This window comes from Ostrinia nubilalis, chromosome W (assembly GCF_963855985.1).
Source record: "Ostrinia nubilalis chromosome W, ilOstNubi1.1, whole genome shotgun sequence".
NCBI lineage: Eukaryota > Metazoa > Arthropoda > Insecta > Lepidoptera > Crambidae > Ostrinia > Ostrinia nubilalis.
In genome coordinates this window covers 5,561,058-5,583,368 of record NC_087118.1, presented here as the reverse complement: position 1 = coordinate 5,583,368, position 22,311 = coordinate 5,561,058, and positions in this window count along the sequence as shown.

Genomic DNA, 22,311 nt, shown 5'->3' with positions numbered 1-22,311 from the left:
GGCGGATGTAAGGGTTTTTAAGGTTCCATCAAAATCGGTAAATAATTTAGATCTAGTTAAAGGTTTACAAGCAGTAGGGTTAGATAAACTAAGTAACACCGTGTTATGGTCGGTAATTGTAGTGTTAACGACAGCTACGAAAGCAGTATGAGCTTGGACATCCAGTTTCAACATAATATGATCCAGACATGAACCCTTCCTCGTAGATAGATTGTGCCCAGGTAAGATACCATGCAGAGACAGTACGTCTAAGTAACTAAGCCTATTACGACGATATTGAGGCTTTTCTTTGTCAGTTGGGAGCAGGTTGATATTAATGTCACCAACGATAGATATATTTTTATAATGGCTAATAGTTTCTAAGTGTGTGTTAAGTGAGCTAGTAAAATTATCAGCATTTAGGAAAGAGGGAGAACGGTAAATGCCCAGGAAGACATAGTTATCTATCAATATCTGGAGCCCAGTGGCATCTGAAAGGTGTAAGTCAGTAACCTTTGCCCTGTGGTTGGTTTTAATATAAGCAACAACACCGTCATTTTGATTTAAGAGTTTAGTTGATTGATAAGAAGTATAGTTGTCGATGGATGGTATATTTTTATTTAAGTCTAGTCTACATTCCGTGAGTATTAATATATCAATTTCAAAATTTAGCATTGAGAGATTTAGTTGTAGATCGTCCAAGTTCTTATAGATACTTGCAATGTTCTGGGTTACCACTGTTAAGTTTTTATTAGTCATTAGTCTTTGGCAGTGGCTAGTCAGATCTTTCATATTGCAGCTAACAGAATGAGATATTTGCATGCTGTCTAATTCTTGAGAGGCATGGCGTTGACTATCCATACAATAAATATTCAAGACATAGGACATTACTGGAGTTGTTCATAGATGTAAAATAGATTAGTATTTTAAGAGACATGATTTTTTCAGAGTAAGTATTTTTAGTGTTTGTGTGAGTGTGAGAGTTGGGGTTTGTAAATAGTAATAGTGATGTGTAGTGTGAGTGAAAGTATGTAAAACGAGCTTACAATAGTTTTAGTATTTATGAGTAATATATTACGAAAAGTTTCAAAATAATGCATGCAGTTGCAGTAGTATGTAAAATATGTAAAAGGCGAAATCGCTAAATATAGTCAGGTTTCTTGCAGGAGCTGGTTTACCTGGGCCTCATGCTGAATACAGATAATTTTGGATTGATCGTCTTTCCTCACCAGAACTCTTCCAAAAGCAGTCCAGCAGTACTTAAACTTGTTTGATCTGACGAGGTCTCGAGAAAGGAAGAACAGCCGAGCACCCTTAGCAGTCAGCTGCTCCGATATAAATACCGGGGAGTCCGCACTTGTAGTAAATCCAAGATGTTTTGCTTGTAGTTTACATTTATTTTTGATGTTAAACTCTTTTGTTTTCTTTAAAAAGTCAGTTTTGAGGATCGTGGACCCTAGCTCCACAATGATAGGAGGGCTGGTCTCCCTGTCATTACGCACCTTTAAACGATATACATCTTTTATGTCCCGCGCAGACAAATCGAGGTTTATAGTTTTCGAGAGGCAGGTTATCATATTAATTAAGTCACCCCTGTTTTCTGAGGGTTTGCGGGGGACATTTTTTAACTCAAGGTTCGCTTTACGGGATGTCCTCTGTAAGTCCTCTAGTTTTTCTTCTAACGTATTTATATTCTCCCGATCCTTTTTGGCCTGAGTTTCCAGTTTTTCTATTTTCTTATGGAACTCCTCGTTCTGTGTTGTTAACAGGGAAATGCTCTGCTCGATGCTAGATGTCGTTTGCTAAAGGGATTTTAGTGAGTTTGTGATGGCCTCGCTAGACTTTTGTTGTACACCGATAAATGACGTCATAAGCTTAGTCATCTCTTGTTTAAAGTCATCGAACTGGGACGGTGATAACTCCTCTTCTCGCGGCCTTCTATTTCGAAGGAAAACATAGCTAGGAGGAGTGTGATCGTCCTGGACAGCCGTTAAGGCCTGGGGCTCGGTCTCCAAGTCGGCCTTGGGATCAGTTTGTTGCCCTAGGGCACCCTCTGTCGATATTGTAGGTGGTGGCGTCCGTTGAGTCGACATTATGCACTCTGCGCGTGATGAAATAAGTTCGGGTACCGTCGTTGCCCTGGTATTTAACAATTCAATCCTCAACCGTTCATCGTTTACGCACCCAATAACAGCCTCTACTGCATCAGAGTTGTCCAGTTTGTCTTTTGTGACACGCCTCCAAAGTACCCAGGCGCGTGACAGGAATTCAGCGATGTCCTTTGACGAGTCATAAGCATGCTCTCTAAATCTAAGTATATCTCGAGAATACCTGTTTTCCGGTTCAAATGTGGTGTAATGATTTTAGAATTTATATTGTATTTTATACGATTATTGGTTACTTTTAAATAGTTATTGCAACAATTTTAGTATTTGTATTGTATTTTAGAAGAACCCAAAAACCCATTATTAAATTAAAATACTTTATTTGATTACTTCCTAGGCATTTTGCAGACATTAGAATGATTTTAGAATTTATTTAGTATTAAATCCAATTATTTCATATTTATTATTTAATTTAATTATTTTAGATTTTTATTGTATACATTTTAGTATTTTAAAAATTTAGAAAACAGCTAATTATGAAATAAGTATTGCATTTGTCTAGTTCCGGAGCATGCCGTCGATAAGTCGTTTTGAACCGGTCGACTTTCACTGATGGAAGGGGAAGTTACCTTATCGCTGGCATGCCGCTGGACAGTCAGTTCGATTTGAGCGTTCAAAGCAAGAGGTACTATTAAGATGACGTCATAATGTCGGAATTGTGTAAATCAGTGGTGCTGAAATACAAGTTAGAACGACCTACAAGAGTGTTTCATTTCAACTCAGAAGTGGTACGTGATCTACAGCTCATAAGGTACGTTTTTATTTATTTGGTTAAAAAGTAATTTATTTTACAAGTTCAAGTAGAAAAACGTATGAATATTTCTTTTAATGCATGAAATAGTTATTTTTAAAACGAGCGACGCGCCTCCAGTTTATCAGGCTAGATGCGCATTTGACTATGACTAAGTATAACAAGGCCAGATGCGTCTTAGACTATGACTATGACCATGACTATGACTGTGACTGACTTAGTATATCGAGGCTAGACGCGCCTCCAGTTTATCAGGCTAGATGCGCCTTTGACTATGACTAAGTATAACAAGGCTAGATGCGCCTTAGACTATGACTATGACTATGACTATGACCATGACTATGACTATGACTGTGACTGACTTAGTATATCGAGGCTAGACGCGCCTCCAGTTTATAAGGCTAGATGCGCCTTTGACTATGACTAAGTATAACAAGGCTAGATGCGCCTTTGACTACGACTAAGTATAACAAGGCTAGATGCGCCTGTGACTATGACTTAAGTATAACGAGGCTAGATGCGCCTTTGACTATGACTAAGTAAAACAAGGCTAGATGCGCCTTTGACTATGACTAAGTATAACAAGGCTAGATGCGCCTTAGACTATGACTATGACTATGACCATGACTATGACTGTGACTGACTTAGTATATCGAGGCTAGACGCGCCTCCAGTTTATAAGGCTAGATGCGCCTTTGACTATGACTAAGTATAACAAGGCTAGATGCGCCTTTGACTACGACTAAGTATAACAAGGCTAGATGCGCCTTAGACTATGACTATGACTATGACCATGACCATGACTGTGACTGACTTAGTATATCGAGGCTAGATGCTCCTCCAGTTTATTAGGCTAGATGCGCCTTAGACTATGACTAAGTATGAGACATGTAGAGGCTCCTTAAGAACAAAATATTCGCCCATTTCATAATGTGTGCGCAACACATTATGAAATATTACGCATACCTACAGTAAAATGGGAATATTAGCTTATGTAGTAAATTTTTAATAGTAATAATTAAAGGTAATAATAAAGTATTCGATTATAACGTTTAAATTAACGTTAAAGTAAATGTGCTAAAAAAATTATTTTTTATAAATATTTTTACACAAGTAAAGTGAATTAATTAATGATTCGTTTATTTTAAAATTGTCGTCGGTTCGGACTTTCGGTAGGTTCTTTTGCCAAGTACAATATCTTGTCTATAGATCTGTAATTCCACTTCAAAAATATATTTCGAATATGAAACGTCAAGGTTCCATAATGAGCAGAAGTTTAAAGTTTTTCTTTTAGTAGTCTTTCATTTTATGACAATTTTGTGAGCGCTATTATAATAGCTAATGCAAGTAAGAGAATTTTGTCTTTGACTTAGACATTGCAAAAGTTAATTGGCTTAGCTAAAAGAACTACGGACGTCTGTTAGAGGAAATTTTGAATCCTGCTACTTGAAAGGATGAACAGTTTACGTAATTATTTTTATGACAAAAAAAATCTATGAGACTGTTTTGGTAAATGAAAAATCCTTTTAAGTGTTGGTAGTGAGTGCACTTGTTGACGCAAAACCGATGCTGAAACTTAGTATAGTTTGGCGGATCATTTCAATATCAATTCCAATTGTAAAAGTTGTGGTCAATCATCAGTCATACCTCTATAGAGCTAATATAAACAAAAATGTTGATGAGATTGACGCTGTTATAGAAGTGTTAGTGATTGATGATGTATAGCAGACTTCACTGACAATGGACGATTTGACACCGATATTGATTCGATATTACAATTTATTAAAGACATTCTGATCTTGAAAGCTTAATTAATCTGAAATGACCTGTAAATTACCATTTTTGGTCGGATTGTAATTAAGAAAAGTAGTTTGACGTCACTTGCTTGTCGTGCCATACGAAATCTATGGGAGTTTGATTTAACAGTTTTTAAAAGTACGTCAATTGACTGGCGGTGTCAACACGTCTATTGGTCAAAACTTCACGCAACTGCAATTTCTCACGGTTTTGAATACTGACATTCTATAAAATTCCTGGTCAGAATATTTTCGAGAGCCACGAAAATGACGGACACAAGTAAATACCAGTTAACATAAATTTCTAGTTTTACAGAGGATAATTTCTGGCGTTTACAGTTGCCTTTCGATTTAAAATTTTAAAATAACTTGACACCTGGCGAGCTTAAGGCCGTGGGTTCGATTCCCGCCTTAGGCGGTTCTATATTTTCAAGTGATATTTTATAATGCGAATAGCTTTCCGCCGAGGGTTCTTCCGCGTGGAATTTTGTTTGTCACAGTTGTTTGTTTTGTATGTTATGTATGTAAATTAAACAGGGGGCCAAGTACCGGGTGTTTAACCTTTAACCGACGACGTGATTTTTTTGTCACGCCGTCTGCGACGTGCGGTCTGTGGGACCGCTATACTATTTACTCAAAAAGTAATCATTTTTTGTATAAAAGTATATTGGTTTTATATTTTTTGAGAACATTATGGTATTACAAATAAACATACGTATAATTTGTGAGGAATCAATGTATATTATTTATTTAAATATGGCTAAAACTTTTTTGACCCTTAATTTCATTGAAATTACACTAGAGCTCAATAATACCTATATAACTTGTAAATTTTATTCAAAGCAAGAAAAACTATACTCCTTCCTAAATATAGTGAACATAATTAATAAAATAAAAATAAATGACACGTACATTACATGCACAAAAAAATTTTGACGTAGGGTAAACATTAGGCACAATCAGGACATTATTTTTTACCGCATGCCAAGCATTTTCGGTATGCATAGGTAACACCTGTAAGATAATTTCGTTTTCAATTTAGGTGGACTAAAATGTACGTCCTTTTTGCAGCTGGTGCAATGACATCAGGCTGATTTGGCATGTCAGAGCCTAGAATAGATGTCACTGTTTGCTTTACCACCCGTTTCGCGGTAATTTTTTTACAGACTACCATCTTTTACATAATAATAAGTCATAATATCAATATATCATTAGGAAATGTCTTATGCTAGGTTGTGGTGGCCCAGGATCCATCAATTTTACAAAAAATGAGTCGTCTAAAACAAAAACGCATGTTTTAGTATGGTACAAAAAAGTCACGTAGTCTGCGACGTGCGGTCCCACAGACCGCTGTTGAACTTTGAATCGAATTATCTTATCAAAACTGCCCTTATCGATATAACCACTACCTGTAATCGCGTATGGGCAACTAAACTCGAAGGTACTGAGACGCTCGGGACACGGGAGTAAGTAGAATATTGCAATCCAGAAATTTCAAAAACCGAAGCGGTCTGTGAGACCGCACGTCGTCGGTTAAAGGTTAAGAGCCTTTTTAATTCACAACGGCAAAGGTGAAATCGTTTTTGGTAATTTGTCGCCTAGTCCAATAACACTTAAAGCAAATATTTTAATAGCTACTTCAATGCTTTTTGGAGCATGTCCAATATGTCATGTAAATCGAATTGTAAAAGACCCCTCAGCTATGGATACTCTCGATAGAGCTGATATTATGACTAAGTCCGGACTTAGTTCCGACATGTTCTGGTTAGTTAGATAAGCTTTATACTCTTTTGTGAAATTATCGCGATTGTATTGCTATAAATCTGACTGAGATAGGACGTACACGTGCAGTCTTTGATGTCAGGATGAAAAATAATGTGCAAATACCACCATTACCACTTATCTCATTACAAAAGGGAAAAGGGTTCAGAAAACCATAGATGACTAACTTGATCCAATGCTATGATTATCAATATTATTCAGGACTCTAAATCATATTTAAGTCAGATCTTGATGATAAAGAGAAAAGTCTTCAAAGTTCTGTAGCAGTCACTTACTTTAGTCGACCCACAGACAAACGACCCCTGAGGAAAGACATCTTCAATGAAAGACAACTTCTATGAGTTAGAGACACTAGCTGTGGTGTGTGTGCTAAAAAAAAAGGTATATCTTTTAGGACTTAAAAGTTTCTACTGGTTATGCTGCCTTAAGAACCACGTTAAAAAAAAAGAAGAAATTTAGTTCCGCGAATAGTCCAAATACCAAAATTTAGTCATAGAATCTGACGACAACCCATCCAAACATCGTAATCTCTTCAAATAGCAGATACAGTAAGGTTGATATCAAATTATTTTTAGTGGTCCCACGTACAGCTAGATGGCAAATATGTTGCGCTTATCGTGATGAAATCGAGCATCACAGACATTCAGAAACACATAATATAAGGACACTGTAATTGTACCTATTGGTTTCAAACACTTGGAAAATTTGTAAAGAAGAAAATTATGTTAAGGCCTTAGAAATACATAATTCTGACGAAAGTACCTTTAGTGTTAATCATAAATCGTGACCATAATTCATTATTTGCCAGATTACGGTTACAAATGGATATAATTGGATATAATATTAACGTTTTGACATGTTCTTATAAACTGAATAACTTTCACATGGCAGTCATGGCAAGATACACTGTAATTAAATTGATTATGTACTAATGTAATAAAACTCACATTATTTTCCAAGTAGACTTCTATTTTCTTCAGATACTCGTTACAGGTTCCAGGCACGTCTGTCCACGACAACGGCTCCAGCAAAAGTGATTCGATTCGCCATGTTTTTATCCCTCCTCAATTTAGCAGCCGGTGTTGCCAATAAAAATATTTAAGTTTTAGCCTTGTTTCCACTAGGGGGCACTTTGTGCGCACTAGTGAAAACAAGGCTTTATTCCATCGACCGTAGTTTTTAAAATTTATCACGGTGTTGCCAGTAATAAAAATATAAATATTCGTTCGGAAATAGATAATTTTAATGAAACCTAACACTCGTCCATCCTGACGCAGTGCATGTCCTCATGCACTGGCAAACCTAACACATGGCCAATCGAATCACCTAACAATGTTATGAATTATATTTATTATTTCAAAATGTACTAGTTATCAAATCATAATAGAACCTTGCAAACCCTCCTTCTTGCAAGTTACAACATCATAAGTCTTATTATCTTGCAAACCCTCCTTCTTGCAAGTTACAATAAATAATTTACAAATGAATAGCTTGCAAACCCTCCTTCTTGCAAGATTCATTGTAACCAATGTCATTCAAAACAATAATAATTAAAACTGAATATCTTGCAAACCCTCCTTCTTGCAAGTTACAATAAATAATATCAAATGAACATCTTGCAAACCCTCCTTCTTGCAAGTTACAATAAATCATTAACACATGAACATCTTGCAAACCATCCTTCTTGCAAGTTTCATTGTAACTAATGTCATTTAAACCCAAGTTATTTAAAGCTGAATCCTCTTTCTCATGACTATTTCATCTTTACTTAAAATCAAACTATCCATTACTTGTTTTTATTTATTATAGTTTATTCATTAACTCAAGTAGCGACCTATATATTATTTATTTATTCATTATTTATTATGCAATCATGTTTACCTTATATGTAATGTAGTAGATATATGTATAACTTATTAATTCCACTAACAAAACAAATCTTTCATGCGTAACTAAATGTGTTCTCCAAACTTATTAAACGTAATTAAAACAACCCCTTTTTATTTAGAACTTGCAACAAGGTAAATGACTAAGAGCAAGAGCGCTACAAACAATAATTGTTACCTAGCACATATCTGCATAAACGTACAGAATTAGAAAACATGTTTACTATTATCAATTTGTAAAGTGGTCAATCAGTTAAGTACGCAATACAGCTTATCCGATTTAGTACGCTAATAATAAAGTAAAATCACCGGTGAGATGGAAATTATCAGTATGAATATTCTTGTTTATAATAAAATAATAAAAATTTAAGTTCATCACAAGTAAATAAATGATTCATTTCATTCATTTCATTTCAAATCTCCCCTTTCTTTTTATAATTATTTACATGTACAATAAAAACAATTACTTACATTAAGTACTATAAGTATACAATATATTAATAAACAAACTAATGATTACTTTCAGTGTCACTCGCTATAGAACTATTATCTTCAGCATCCTTATCCTCATTGCCCTCATTTACATCTAAAGCGGCTACGTGAACCCAGGGTAACATTCTATCAGCAGCGACGGTAGTCTGGCGTTTGTTCCTAGTACTGCTTAGACCAGGTATAGAAGCTAACCGATATCGATCGTTGCCTAACACAGTTACTACTCGGTAAGGTCCAATATAAGGAGACATCAGTTTTTTGCTCTTTCCGTCATTCGAGAAGCATGTTCGAGTAATTTTAACAAGTTCTCCCTCCTTATATATCCTAGCTAGACGTCGATTTTTATCATAAGCTTTTTTTTGTTTTTCCTGTTCCTCATCAATCCTATCTTTAACCGATTCCCGTATAGTTGTCAAATCCGTATTTTCACGAGTCTCATGCACAATCTCATTCATTCTAGGATCTAATTCAGAGTTCATACTTAGCCCAAACATAATCTCTGCCGGCGTCCTACCTGTAGTTTTCTGACGAGTGTTATTCATTCCCCATTGCACTCTACCTATTTTGTCATCCCAGACTTTCTCATCAAAGTTAAGATTCTGGGCAGTCAAAGAGCTAATAATAGTGCGATTGCCCCGTTCCACTTGCCCGTTAGACCTCGGACTCGCAACCGCATTCAGAACATGTCGAATCCCCTTATCCAGACAAAATTTCTTAAAGGCGTGCGAAGTAAAACACGTTCCACGATCACTTATTATTCTGTCTGGATTACGAAACGTATAAAATATATCTTCGAGTACTCTGATTGCGGTTTGAGTCTTAGTATTACGGACAGGCCTGATAAATATGAATTTTGTAAAAGAGTCGACCACAACAAGGAGATATGAATTCCCTCTATTGGATCGCACAAAGGGCCCAAGGTGGTCTATATGTACAGTATGGAAAGGAACTTCTACTTTAGGTATAGTATGCAACTGTCCCTCATTCGTACTAACCTTTTTAGAATACGCACATTCTATACAAGCCTGAACGTACTTTTTGACGAATTTGGACATTTTGGGAAACCAGTATGTTTTCTTAATTCGTTGTAGAGTCTTCTCGATACCAAAATGTCCAATTTCGTCGTGATTCATACGACAAACTTGCCACCTTGCCCCTTTGGGCACCACCCAGCGCAAATCTGTTTTGTCCCCATTTACACACTTATATAGTTTATTGTCCCTAATCAGATAGTTGTCTTTTATATATTTTAGACCATCTATATCCATGTTAGAATCGATGATATTACGAATTCGATTAAGTTCAGAGTCTCCTAGTTGCAAAGTTTGAAGCCAGTCCTGACCCGTGATTTGCATGACGCTTGGATATGGATCTGTCTCTGTTGTCACATAAGAGTGTTCAGTGGGGTTACGAGACAACGCGTCCACATGAGCCATTTTGGTGCCTGCCCTATATTCAATGTTACATTGAAATTCTTGTAATAAGAGCCACCAACGGGCTATGCGTGGAATCAGATCACGCTTGGAAAATGTTGAGCGCAAAGCGCTACAGTCCGTAACTATTTTGAAGTTTTGCCCTAACAGATACACTCTGAATTTCTTTAGGGAGCACACCACAGCCAGCGTTTCCAACTCAAAAGCATGGAAGTTCTTTTCCTCTGGTGACGTTTGGCGGCTGTAATACGCCACGGGCTGAAAACTGTCACCATCACTAGACTTCTGTAACAGAATTCCACCTATACCAACCCTGCTGGCGTCAGTGTGTAATTCTGTCACAGCAGTTGGGTCAAAGATAGCTAGTATGGGCCTATGGACTAACCTATCCTTGAGAGTCTGAAACGCTGCCTGTTGGTCCTCAGTCCATACCCATTCTGCGTCCTTTTTAAGCAATTTGTTTAGGGGATGCGCTAGTGCGGCAAAATTGCGAATAAACTTCCTAAAGTAGCTTACTAGCCCTAAAAATTGGCGGACCGCGTGCACATTAGTGGGACATGGAAAATCAACTACGGATTGAATTTTCTTATCACCAGGTCGTATACCCTCTGAACTGATCTCATATCCTAAATAATTGATTTTGGTTTTAAGGAAATCGCACTTCGACAAATTTAATTTCAGATCTGGTTCCTCTATTAATCGTAGGACTCTCTCCAGTCTTTCCAAGCATTCATCCACACTTTTTCCGTATATTAAAATGTCGTCAATATAAGCAGTTGCTTCAGAAAATCTAGCTGACCCTAAAACTTTATTCATCATTCGTTGAAAAACCGCCGGCGCGTTTGCCAGCCCGAAGGGCATACGGTTAAATTCGTATTGCCCATCCGGGGTGACAAACGACGTCAGCTGTTTAGAGTCATCTGATAAAGGCACCTGATAATAGCCAGAAGACATGTCTAAAGATACGAAATATGCCTGTCCTGACAGCCTCGCAATCTCGTCTTCTATCACTGGCATTGGGTACCGTTCTTTCACAGTAATAGAGTTTAGCTGCCTATAGTCAACACACAACCTTTGTCGTCCATCTTTCTTTCGCACCAGAATAATAGGACTGGCATATTCCGAAACTGACTCTCGTACAATCCCTGCCTCTAACATTTCTCCAATCATTTCCCTAACCTGTTCACGTTCCTTGTGAGACAATCTATACGGTCGATATACTACGGGCCGCTTACTATTCAATTCTATGTGCATTTCAGTGATATTAGTGCACCCTAATTCTTTCAAGGATGACGCAAAACAATGTTCATATTCCCTCAATAGTTGTAGTAATTATTGTTTGTGTTCGTCGCTAATTGTACTGCCTATATGAACCTGCTCGATGTCTATGACATTGTTTTGTGTTTGAGCGACATCATTAGTCACACGCGTAAGGCGTTTTACCACATTGACTTTAATACCCCTCCCGAATATAACCTTCGCGAAACTGACAACTCTTTGATACAGGAGTTATGTACACATAGAGCTTTCCTCCTCTTACTTCGTACACACCCCCATTGATCTTAAATTGTTGGGTGGGTTTCCCCACTATCCTAGTATTTAACAAGATGGTTCCATTTGTGATCGAGTTTGTACATGCCCTAACGGCAGCTGGACCATAAATATTGCTACTAGTCATGCTGTAAACTGTAATAGAGGTATTTTCCATGATATCGGTATTTGAGAATGGAAGCTCGGTGACTACGTTTGTGAACTTTAATTGTTGTGCGTCCTTATATACAACAATATGCGGCTGTTCAGTATAAGATTGTCCCACCAGCAACGGATAATCAAGTAATTTATCATCAACTAGGTGACATTTCACACGCGCATCCACACTAGGGATGTTGCGAATATTCGCATCCGCATCCGCATATGCGGAACATTCGCATTGATTTTGACATTCGCATCCGCATCCGCATCCGCATAAATCGACGAGGATCTGATGCGGATGCGGATTTGTAGCAGGTCGCGACAAGAAAGAAAGGGGCAGTCCCGGCGAGTGGCGCGCGTCAACCGAATGTGTTGATTGACCAATAGGAAAGCAATGATTTTTGTTTTTGGACCTCAGTGAATCGGTGACGGTGGCGCGTCTTGCTATTGTTTTGTTGTAATTAGTGAGTAGTTGTGACAAGTGACAAGAACTGAAGCGTACGTTTGATTTTATTGTGGATTTTGTTAAGAACTGAACTAACTGTATTGTTTAACGTAATACGTAATACCTTCATTCGTATTACGAACCTTAAGTAAAGTTTTATTTACTATTTGGATAAGTGAACTATGCCAACACCTACGCAAAGTGAAATTTGGACGTATTTCAAACCTGTGGACAACGACCGGGAGAAATCGCAATGTAAAATATGTAACAAAACATATTCGCGAAAGGGCCGAACAACATCGTCATTAATAAATCAAAATCATTTGAAATCAATGCACGCTAAGGAGTTTGCTTTGTTTGAAAAAGCAAATAACGAAAAGCTACAGAAAATAAAAAATGATGCCGGTAAGTTATATTTTATGCAATATTTTTTTTGTTGAGTCGGGCGTTTATTATTGTCTGACATCGCTGATTTATCCTTATGATATTATAGTAGTTTTGGGTAATTATATAGGTAGTTATTTAAAAACTTGTAATTTCTTTAATAAGGGCCGTTCCTACGAGTTGCGTAAAACTGAATTTTGAATCCAAAATCTTAGATTTGTCATATGAACTAAAATTTAGCTAAAAGTGTAGTTTAAGACAGTTTTTCAAATTTAATTATTAAGTTATATAATAATTACTAAAAGTAATTCATTCTCTACTTTATTATTAAATAAAAAATGATAAATAAGGCTGTGTTTCTTTCTCTACTAAGCCAACACTTAAGTTTTTTGTACAGATCCGCATCCGCATCCGCGGATGTGAGCCTCTTAAAATCCGCATCCGCATCCGCATCCGCGGATGTGGAAAAAAGTGGATCCGCAACATCCCTAATCCACACCATCAATGTTGACATTCACTTCAACACTACCTAACGACTGAATTATGTTATTGCCAAAACCCTTAAGCGGGGTAGAACAAGTATTGTCACACGACAACCCTAAAGTTGTTGCAATAGATTGTGAAAGTAACGTAACTTCACTGCCGAAGTCAATAAAAGATTTAAATGGGATGTCATTTACCCTACATTCCTTAATAAATTTTGAGTTGGTCCCTGACATTGAAATGCTCATTGTCTTGCGTGCGGGAACTACACTATCATTAGTACCAACGTGTTCAGATCTAATTGTACAATTATCTGACTTGTGACCTATTCTACGACACTTCGTACATTGAATTAGTGGTTTTGGACATTTTAAGTATGGGTGTCCATTTTCCTTGCAGTTAAAGCAGTATAACTGTGTATTATTGCCACTAGGCTTGATTGGGCGGAGAAGGGAGCTATTCCTCGAATCGTTAGATCTAGTTTTAAAGTTATTGCGGTCAAACGGTTGCTGGCTTTCTTTATTACTCATTAAGAATTGAAGTAACTGTTCGGGTTGCGTACAACGTAATGCATTAGCACTAGATCGCATAGTTTTATCGGTTAACCCATGTATAATACAGTCTACCGCTCGCTTGCCTTCAATGTCACACTGGTTTAACAGGGCCAACTTTTCATAAAAATATACTTCTAGGGGTTCATTGTACCTACTCTTTCTTTTCAGCATATCCTCCAAGGATTGGCCATAATTCTGTTCGAAAGGAAAAGCATTCAAAAGTTTTTGTTGCCACTCAGTCCAACTAAATAATATGGAATTTAAACTTTCGTACCACGTTTTAGCCAATCCTTGGAGTTTTTGCATCGCGAAATGAATTACTGTTTTTTCATCCCAGCCGTACACCGTAGCACACTCATTCACCTTCTTAAGCCAAATATCTATGCGTTGACTCTTTGAAGAAGGGTCAAAGTCTGGCAGAATATTTTTAGAGTGTATATTGTTACTATGCATCTGAGTGGGTAGGGTGGACGGCTGAGACAGATTCTTAACGTTACTAAGTGAATTTATCATATTAATCACGTCCCTAGCAGAAAAAGTTGGGCTTTCTGACCTTTTAGACTTCTGAGCTGGGGCGCCATCCTCGATGAATTCTCCGATGCGTGCCCGGCGAAACTCCGAGCTGCGCGACCGGCGGGTACCCCTGCGTGCGCGTCGCTCCTCACTTTCTCGTTCTCCCCGACGTTGCTGCTCACGATGATAGTTGCGGCCGCGGCTCTCCCTTTCCGATGCCATCCGGTGCAGCTGGCTCCGTTCTCTCCGTAATTGGTCCTCCAGGTCCCGTATGCGTTGACGTTCACGTTCTAGGTCTACATCCTTCTTAAGTAAACTTCTGTCACGTTCCGTACTTCTCAGTCGGCTTCGGCTGCGGTGGCTTCGGCTACGGTAGCCCCGGCTTCCTCGGCGAGTATGGCTGCGACTGCGTCGCATCGATTCTCGGCTACCACCAGCTGTTTGTTTTTCAGGCGTCTTCAAACGGCGCAGCGGTGGTAATTCATCATCGTGCGGCATTATTCTGAAACTCGAAAACGAAAGCTATGTATTTGTCCTTTATTAAATACTTGATATCCTGTTATCTCGAAAACGGTGCGTCCTAGCGCAAAAATAACAAAATTTTGGCCCCCGTAGACCCCATACTGAGCACAGGTCTCATTATACAAGTTAACAAAAATGACCTTCGAATGACCTTTCAAGTTTTCTAAAAATTAAAACTGTAATAAATACCAATATTTAGTTTTAAAGTGTTATAAAATGCAAAAAGAAATGTTTTCAGCTACCTACGTAAGTAACACTAGTCAACAAAAAAACAACTTTTGCATGTAACATGAAAACTTTTGTCTGGTTATGATTAGGACAAGGATAAGGATACTAGAAATACAATTTAAATGTTTCAAATACGAATAGTTTTTTTGTTATACCATTTTATAACATTTTAGAAATTTTGAATTTTTATTAACAAAAAGAAGTTATTTAGATTTATTGCAACACTAATATGAATTTTCTTTTATGATTTTCGTCTGTATTTTGCTTCAGGAATGTCTCGTTTTAATGTCCAACAGTAATCCGCTAACATTCGTGGGCTCCACTTGCTTTGATATTGTTTTTCTATGGTAAAAGTCTTGATAGAATCTTTTACCGTGTTCATCGCTGATGGCGCCCAAATTTTCAGGGAAGAAGTCTAAATGTGAATGAAGAAAATGTATTTTCAATGACATGTTACAGGCCAAAGCCTTATAAGTAGATAAAAGCTCCGCAATAATACATTTAGTCACTTGATCGATGATTTCCTAGAAAATTGGAAGTTACTTTCATGAAAGATTCCCAAGCTGATTTTTCTAAATTACTAAGCTTTTCTTTAAATATATCATCTTTCATCACTTGCCTGCTTTGAGGGCCAACAAATATGCCCTCAAAGTCAGGATCCAATGTGTCTTTTTCGATTTTTGGCGTAACGGCCAGATCGCTAGTTTGAGGTGGTTCTGGTAGCGGACTACTGGTAAATCTTCACTATGAGGGATCGGTCTTTTAGCTGAAGGCAGGTCAGGATACTTAATTTTACTTTTTGTTTTAATTGTAATACCTTTTTTGTATCAGTAAGACAAAAATAACAATCAGATGAGTGGTGCGTTGGTTTTACCCAAATCATAGGGATTGCAAAAGGCATAGATCGAGAACTTTTCGCCCATCCAGTGAAAAGACCCACACATGTAACACAACAGATGTGTGGAACCCTCACTTTGTCTTGTTGTCCGATGGAAAAGTCAAAATACTGTTCATATAACTTAGTTACTAATGGCGTCAAATTCCTTCGCTGAGTTTTGAAAGTAATGTCACCACAAATGTAAATAAACTTGTCAGGATCATTTTTGCACTTTCTTGACATTATTTAAGAATCTCTTAACTCTAAAAACAGTACAAAACACTACGCTCTTTAAATAAACAATTTGTCTGAATGCGAAAATGAAACAAAAACGGTTAATTTTTAATTTTTGGGTAGTAGCTGTAACACGAAAACTAGACCTGATGGAATCAAAATAAATATGGGAATAAATTGAGGGTAGGTAGGTAATTTAAATTTAGCAAGCACCTTTCTTGTTACAAAATTTTGTTGACCAGTGTAATTAAAGTGCAAAAATAAGAAATAAATAAAAAAATACTGTAAGTGGGTACATGCCACTTCTGAAATGTAATAAAACTCACATTATTTTCCAAGTAGACTTCTATTTTCTTCAGATACTCGTTACAGGTTCCAGGCACGTCTGTCCACGACAACGGCTCCAGCAAAAGTGATTCGATTCGCCATGTTTTTATCCCTCCTCAATTTAGCAGCCGGTGTTGCCAATAAAAATATTTAAGTTTTAGCCTTGTTTCCACTAGGGGGCACTTTGTGCGCACTAGTGAAAACAAGGCTTTATTCCATCGACCGTAGTTTTTAAAATTTATCACGGTGTTGCCAGTAATAAAAATATAAATATTCGTTCGGAAATAGATAATTTTAATGAAACCTAACACTAACATTTAGATTCCATCCATTAGGACGTGTATTTATGTGAAATAAAAATTTGGATTTAAAAAGAGAAGTTTCCAATATATTCGATATGGTAGTTTTGAGAAAATTATAAAGTAAAACGATTAACATCTGAATTTCATGCAAATATCCGTTATTGGTTATAAAATAAGTCATTACGAATAATATAGATTAGGTGAAAATGTATAGTGTGTATAAGTGCCTACAAGATTTTTCTCCCTTTCTTAACATTTGTTACTGGTTTAATATGAAGAATATAGTTTCTAAAATGCATTATTAATGTTAAAACACTTGTTAACAAGTTATCATAGAATTGTTTATCATTCTACTATATATGCTTCATATTGTAATATTGTTTGAAAAGTAATATTAATGATTTTAGAATAAATCCTTATTAGACGTGAATGCCGGGAGGCATCACGGTGTCGGATGGCCGAATGTAATGATTTTAGAATTTATATTGTATTTTATGGGTGCCCTCTCAGACGCATAACATTTTTCATCATAATTTAGTTTGGCATAACAGTATTTGCATAAAGTTTTTTCGCCTAAACTTTGATATGCATAGTATTCTAAATGCATAATGGTTTCTTAGGCATAATAATAACTTTCTCTAATTTTCAATACCATAATTTAAATAATCATAAATGTAAAGAACATAATTTTTATATACATAAAGTTTGTTTTTAATAAAATACTATAAACATAATTTAATTATTTATAACATTTAAAGTCATAAATATTGTCTATAAGAGCAACCAACATTGAAGAGTAAATAATTATGTATTTGTGATGTTGCGAACGATCCTCCTTCCACCTTTACTCTTTCGGCCTATAGATTTGCAAAAACTAAATTCTCTGTATCATTGTCATTTTTGTTCTTAATTTTTGACCTGTCTCTTAGAAAACTTAAGCTCGTGAAAATACATTCTTTTTGATCTCGAATCCCTCTTATCTATTATAACGCACATATTATACAGTCCACATTTCTTTTACAACATTAAGCTTGCCTGGTCTGAAATTATGTTGATCCCGACTGGCCGTGGTCTCTTCCACGTGGTACTAGTCTGCCCTATACTAGAGTGTAATTTAAAAGCCGGAGGCGCGGAGGGAGTGCGGTCCTCGCTCGCTGTAACATATATCCGGCAGCCGTGCGAGCTGGAGCAGCTGAGGCTGGTCGCCGAAGGTGACCAGCAAGCCGAAGCTGCGGAAGTGAGCATGGCATGCCGGGTATATGTTACGCCAGAGCGGAAGGACCGCACTTCCCGCAGCGCCGGAGATAAGGCAATCCTAATGCTTGCCTGCATGCTTGCTTGCTTGCTTGCATGCGTGCTTCCTTGCTGCTTGCTTGCATGCTTGCTGCTTGATTGCATGCTTGCTGCTTGCTTGCATGCTTGCTTGCTGCTTGCTTGCAGGCTTGCTTGCTGCTTGCTTGCAGGCTTGCATCCTTGCTTGCATGCATGCTTACATGCTTCCTTGCAGCTTGCTTGCATGCTTGCTGTTTTATTGCATGCTTGCTGCTTGCTTGCATGCTTGTTTGCATGCTTGCTTGTCTATTTATATTTGTTAACTTATATTTTATATGTATGACGGCGGCGACATCGCACGCCGAACTTGTTACAAACTCGTAAACAACAGCTGCACCGTACAACGTCAGAGCGAGCGCCTTTCACTTTTCCCCCACCTCCACTACGGTTGTTTTGCAACGGGTATAAATCGAGCGCGCAGCGACGGAGCAGGCAGTCCTATTACCGAATTTCTGAACACAGACATCACTGCCTTAAGCACGCCAACTACTCCACAACACAGTAGCTCGTTACACCGTACTCGCCGGCGAGTACGAGGCCCTGCTTTCCATTTCGGACGGTACAGACATGTACCGGGCCGGTTCTCCCCTATCCGTCCCCCGGACACGGCCTGAGCCGAGGTCCGAGCCTACCGTGGCGCCCTCAGGCCGCGTCCGTAGTCCCCTCGATCGGGCCCACTAGAGTGAGCCCGCCGTAGGCTGGACTTTAGTCCAACACCGCGGTGGGCAACCCTCTAGTTGGGTTCGCCACTGATCGGGCGCCTTATGCGCTCGATACGGCCCGATCGCGAACGTCGGTCTGCGACCGACGCGGACGAGCCTGGGCTTCGCTTCGCGAAGCCCACACTCGGCCTCGTCGGCACGCGCACCGACGAACGCCAAACGGCTAGAGTACCTTCTGTACTCGCCACTCTGCCCGGTGAAGCTGGAAAAGCTCCTCAAGCTACCAGCGCGCGTCCCTTCAAAAAAAAAAAAAAAAAAAAAAAAAAAAGGAGCAGGCAGTCTTGGCTCTGGCGCGGCACGGTGCACACCTTGTACTATTGCTAAGCTGTTCCTAGACCTATTGGATAATTAATTTAAATGTTAAGTTAATTATTATCATTAATTATTAAAATGCCCATAGGCGCTTTATAATTAATTAAAATAAAGTCATTTGTGGTTAAAGCCTGAGCATGGGCCACAATTGAAGTGTTAGCTGTACGCTACTTAATTAATGCTAATTACTGAATCACTATCATTTATTATATTGCTGTTCTTATAATTAATAAAAATAGCTATATCTTGATAACTCTGCCTTATTAATTCATCCTGTCCGACTCACTTCCTACATCAGAAGTGGGATCGGCTCCACACCCACATTATAGTCAGTCCGACACAAGCAGTGAAATGTCTCAACAACAAAAAATGTCTCTTTTCTCTGGCATGGAGGCCATTTTCCGCAAAATTGCAGATAGCATGAGTTCACGACAGAGCTCTTCATCTATTCCAACAATGCTGGTATCTTTTGATCCAGATGCCCCTGAGTCCGATATCACCAATTGGTGCACGTTAAGCGAAATGATTATTGAAAAAAGGAATATAGAAAAAAAGGAATATAGAAGGTGTTGACCTGATCATCGCACTTACACACTGCCTTAAGGGCTGTGCTGCTACCTGTCTAACAAAAATACAGCCTGACAAAATTTCTTGGCCTGCCATCAAGGACATGCTTATTTCCAATTTTTCCAAACCCATGATGATGCAAGATCATTTTGACCAAATAATTAAGTTTCGCCTTGGTAATAAGGACAGCCCAGCCGAGGCAGGCTTGCGCCTTTGGCGACTTATAGAAAAAATTCCTGACGCTAACTTACTCGAACACGTTATCACAGGTTTCGTGGTATCAGTTTTATCTCAATGCAACGATACAATTCGGCGTGAACTTAATTCTGTAGTCGTGAACGATAAGCACCAACTCTTCCATATATTGAGAGGTTTCACACTTAAAAGTTGTAATGACACTTCTGAAATTGATACTGCTGGTTCTAGTATTTTGACTGCAGAAAATGTTAACTATCAAGCTACTAGGTCACGTACAAGTTCAACAGATTCTGTGAATTCAATTTCCGTATATTCTGAACCTATAAATATTGTAACACAAGCTGATGCTAATGATAGTGATTAACTCATGTTTCGGCAATCATTATTGTAGGGCATAGCCGGGCCAATAATGACTAAGTAATTAAAAAAAAAGAGGTTTTGAAGGGCTTTTATGTAGCCGGACCAAAACTAATACTATTTAATACTGAAGGGTTTGAGTAACCGGTCCAGTTCTGATTATTAACACTGAAGGGTTTGAGTAACCGGTCCAGTTCTGATTATTAACACTGAAGGGTTTGAGTAACCGGTCCAGTTCTGATTATTAACACTGAAGGGTTTGAGTAACCGGTCCAGTACTGATTATTAACACTGAAGGGTTTAAGTAACCGGTCCAGTTCTGATTATAGTTCTGTAGGGTCAATAAAGACTGGTCCAGAACTGAATGTAGTTTATCTATGTCTGCAGGGTCGATAGACTGGTCCAGATCTGATTATGATTTAGCTGTATCTGCAGAGTCGCCACAGACTGGTCCAGATAAACTAAGACTTATGATTTGTCAGGATGATCGAACGATGTTATTGTTCCAGAGTAATCTAACATGCGGCGTATGAGGATGTCCGCATGTCAGCATGGCCGTGACGGCGGCGACATCGCACGCCGAACTTGTTACAAACTCGTAAACAACAGCTGCACCGTACAACGTCAGAGCGAGCGCCTTTCACTTTTCCCCCACCTCCACTACGGTTGTTTTGCAACGGGTATAAATCGAGCGCGCAGCGACGGAGCAGGCAGTCCCCTATCCGTCCCCCGGACACGGCCTGAGCCGAGGTCCGAGCCTACCCGTGGCGCCCTCAGGCCGCGTCCGTAGTCCCCTCGATCGGGCCCACTAGAGTGAGCCCGCCGTAGGCTGGACTTTGGTCCAACACCGCGGTGGGCAACCCTCTAGTTGGGTTCGCCACTGATCGGGCGCCTTATGCGCTCGATACGGCCCGATCGCGAACGTCGGTCTGCGACCGACGCGGACGACCCTGGGCTTCGCTTCGCGAAGCCCACACTCGGCCTCGTCGGAACGCGCACCGACGATCGCCAAACGGCTAGAGTACCTTCTGTACTCGCCACTCTGCCCGGTGAAGCTGGAAAAGCTCCTCAAGCTACCAGCGCGCGTCCCTTCAAAAAAAAAAAAAAAAAAAAAAGGAGCAGGCAGTTCGGGCGCCTTATGCGCTCGATACGGCCCGATCGCGAACGTCGGTCTGCGACCGACGCGGACGAGCCTGGGCTTCGCTACGCGAAGCCCACACTCGGCCTCGTCGGCACGCGCACCGACGATCGCCAAACGGCTAGAGTACCTTCTGTACTCGCCACTCTGCCCGGTGAAGCTGGAAAAGCTCGCGTCCCTTCAAAAAAAAAAAAAAAAGGAGCAGGCAGTCTTGGCTCTGGCGCGGCACGGTGCACACCTTGTACTATTGCTAAGCTGTTCCTAGACCTATTGGATAATTAATTTAAATGTTAAGTTAATTATTATCATTAATTATTAAAATGCCCATAGGTGCTTTATAATTAATTAAAATAAAGTCACTTGTGGTTAAAGCCTGAGCATTGGCCACAATTGAAGTGTTAGCTGTACGCTACTTAATTAATGCTTATTACTGAATCACTATCATTTATTATATTGCTGTTCTTATAATTAATAAAAATAGCCATATCTTGATAACTCTGCCTTATTAATTCATCCTGTCCGACTCACTTCCTACATGTATAACATTTTTATATTTCATATTTGTTAAAATTATGGTATTTTGTATATTATGAATATGGTAATAGTAGTATGGAATTGGGCATTCTAGATCACTGTCGCTCGTCGCTAACGCTGCTCGCTCCAGATGATCTAGAATTGCCCAATTCCATACTACTCATTAGCAACGCATAGCGCGCTCGACCTCGCACCGCGCAGCGCACCTGCTTTCGGAAACGAGAACCACAAAAAAATTTACAATCGTTGTTAATACATTACCCACATGAAATACAACTTACTGATAACACTTCAGCATGCTGATCT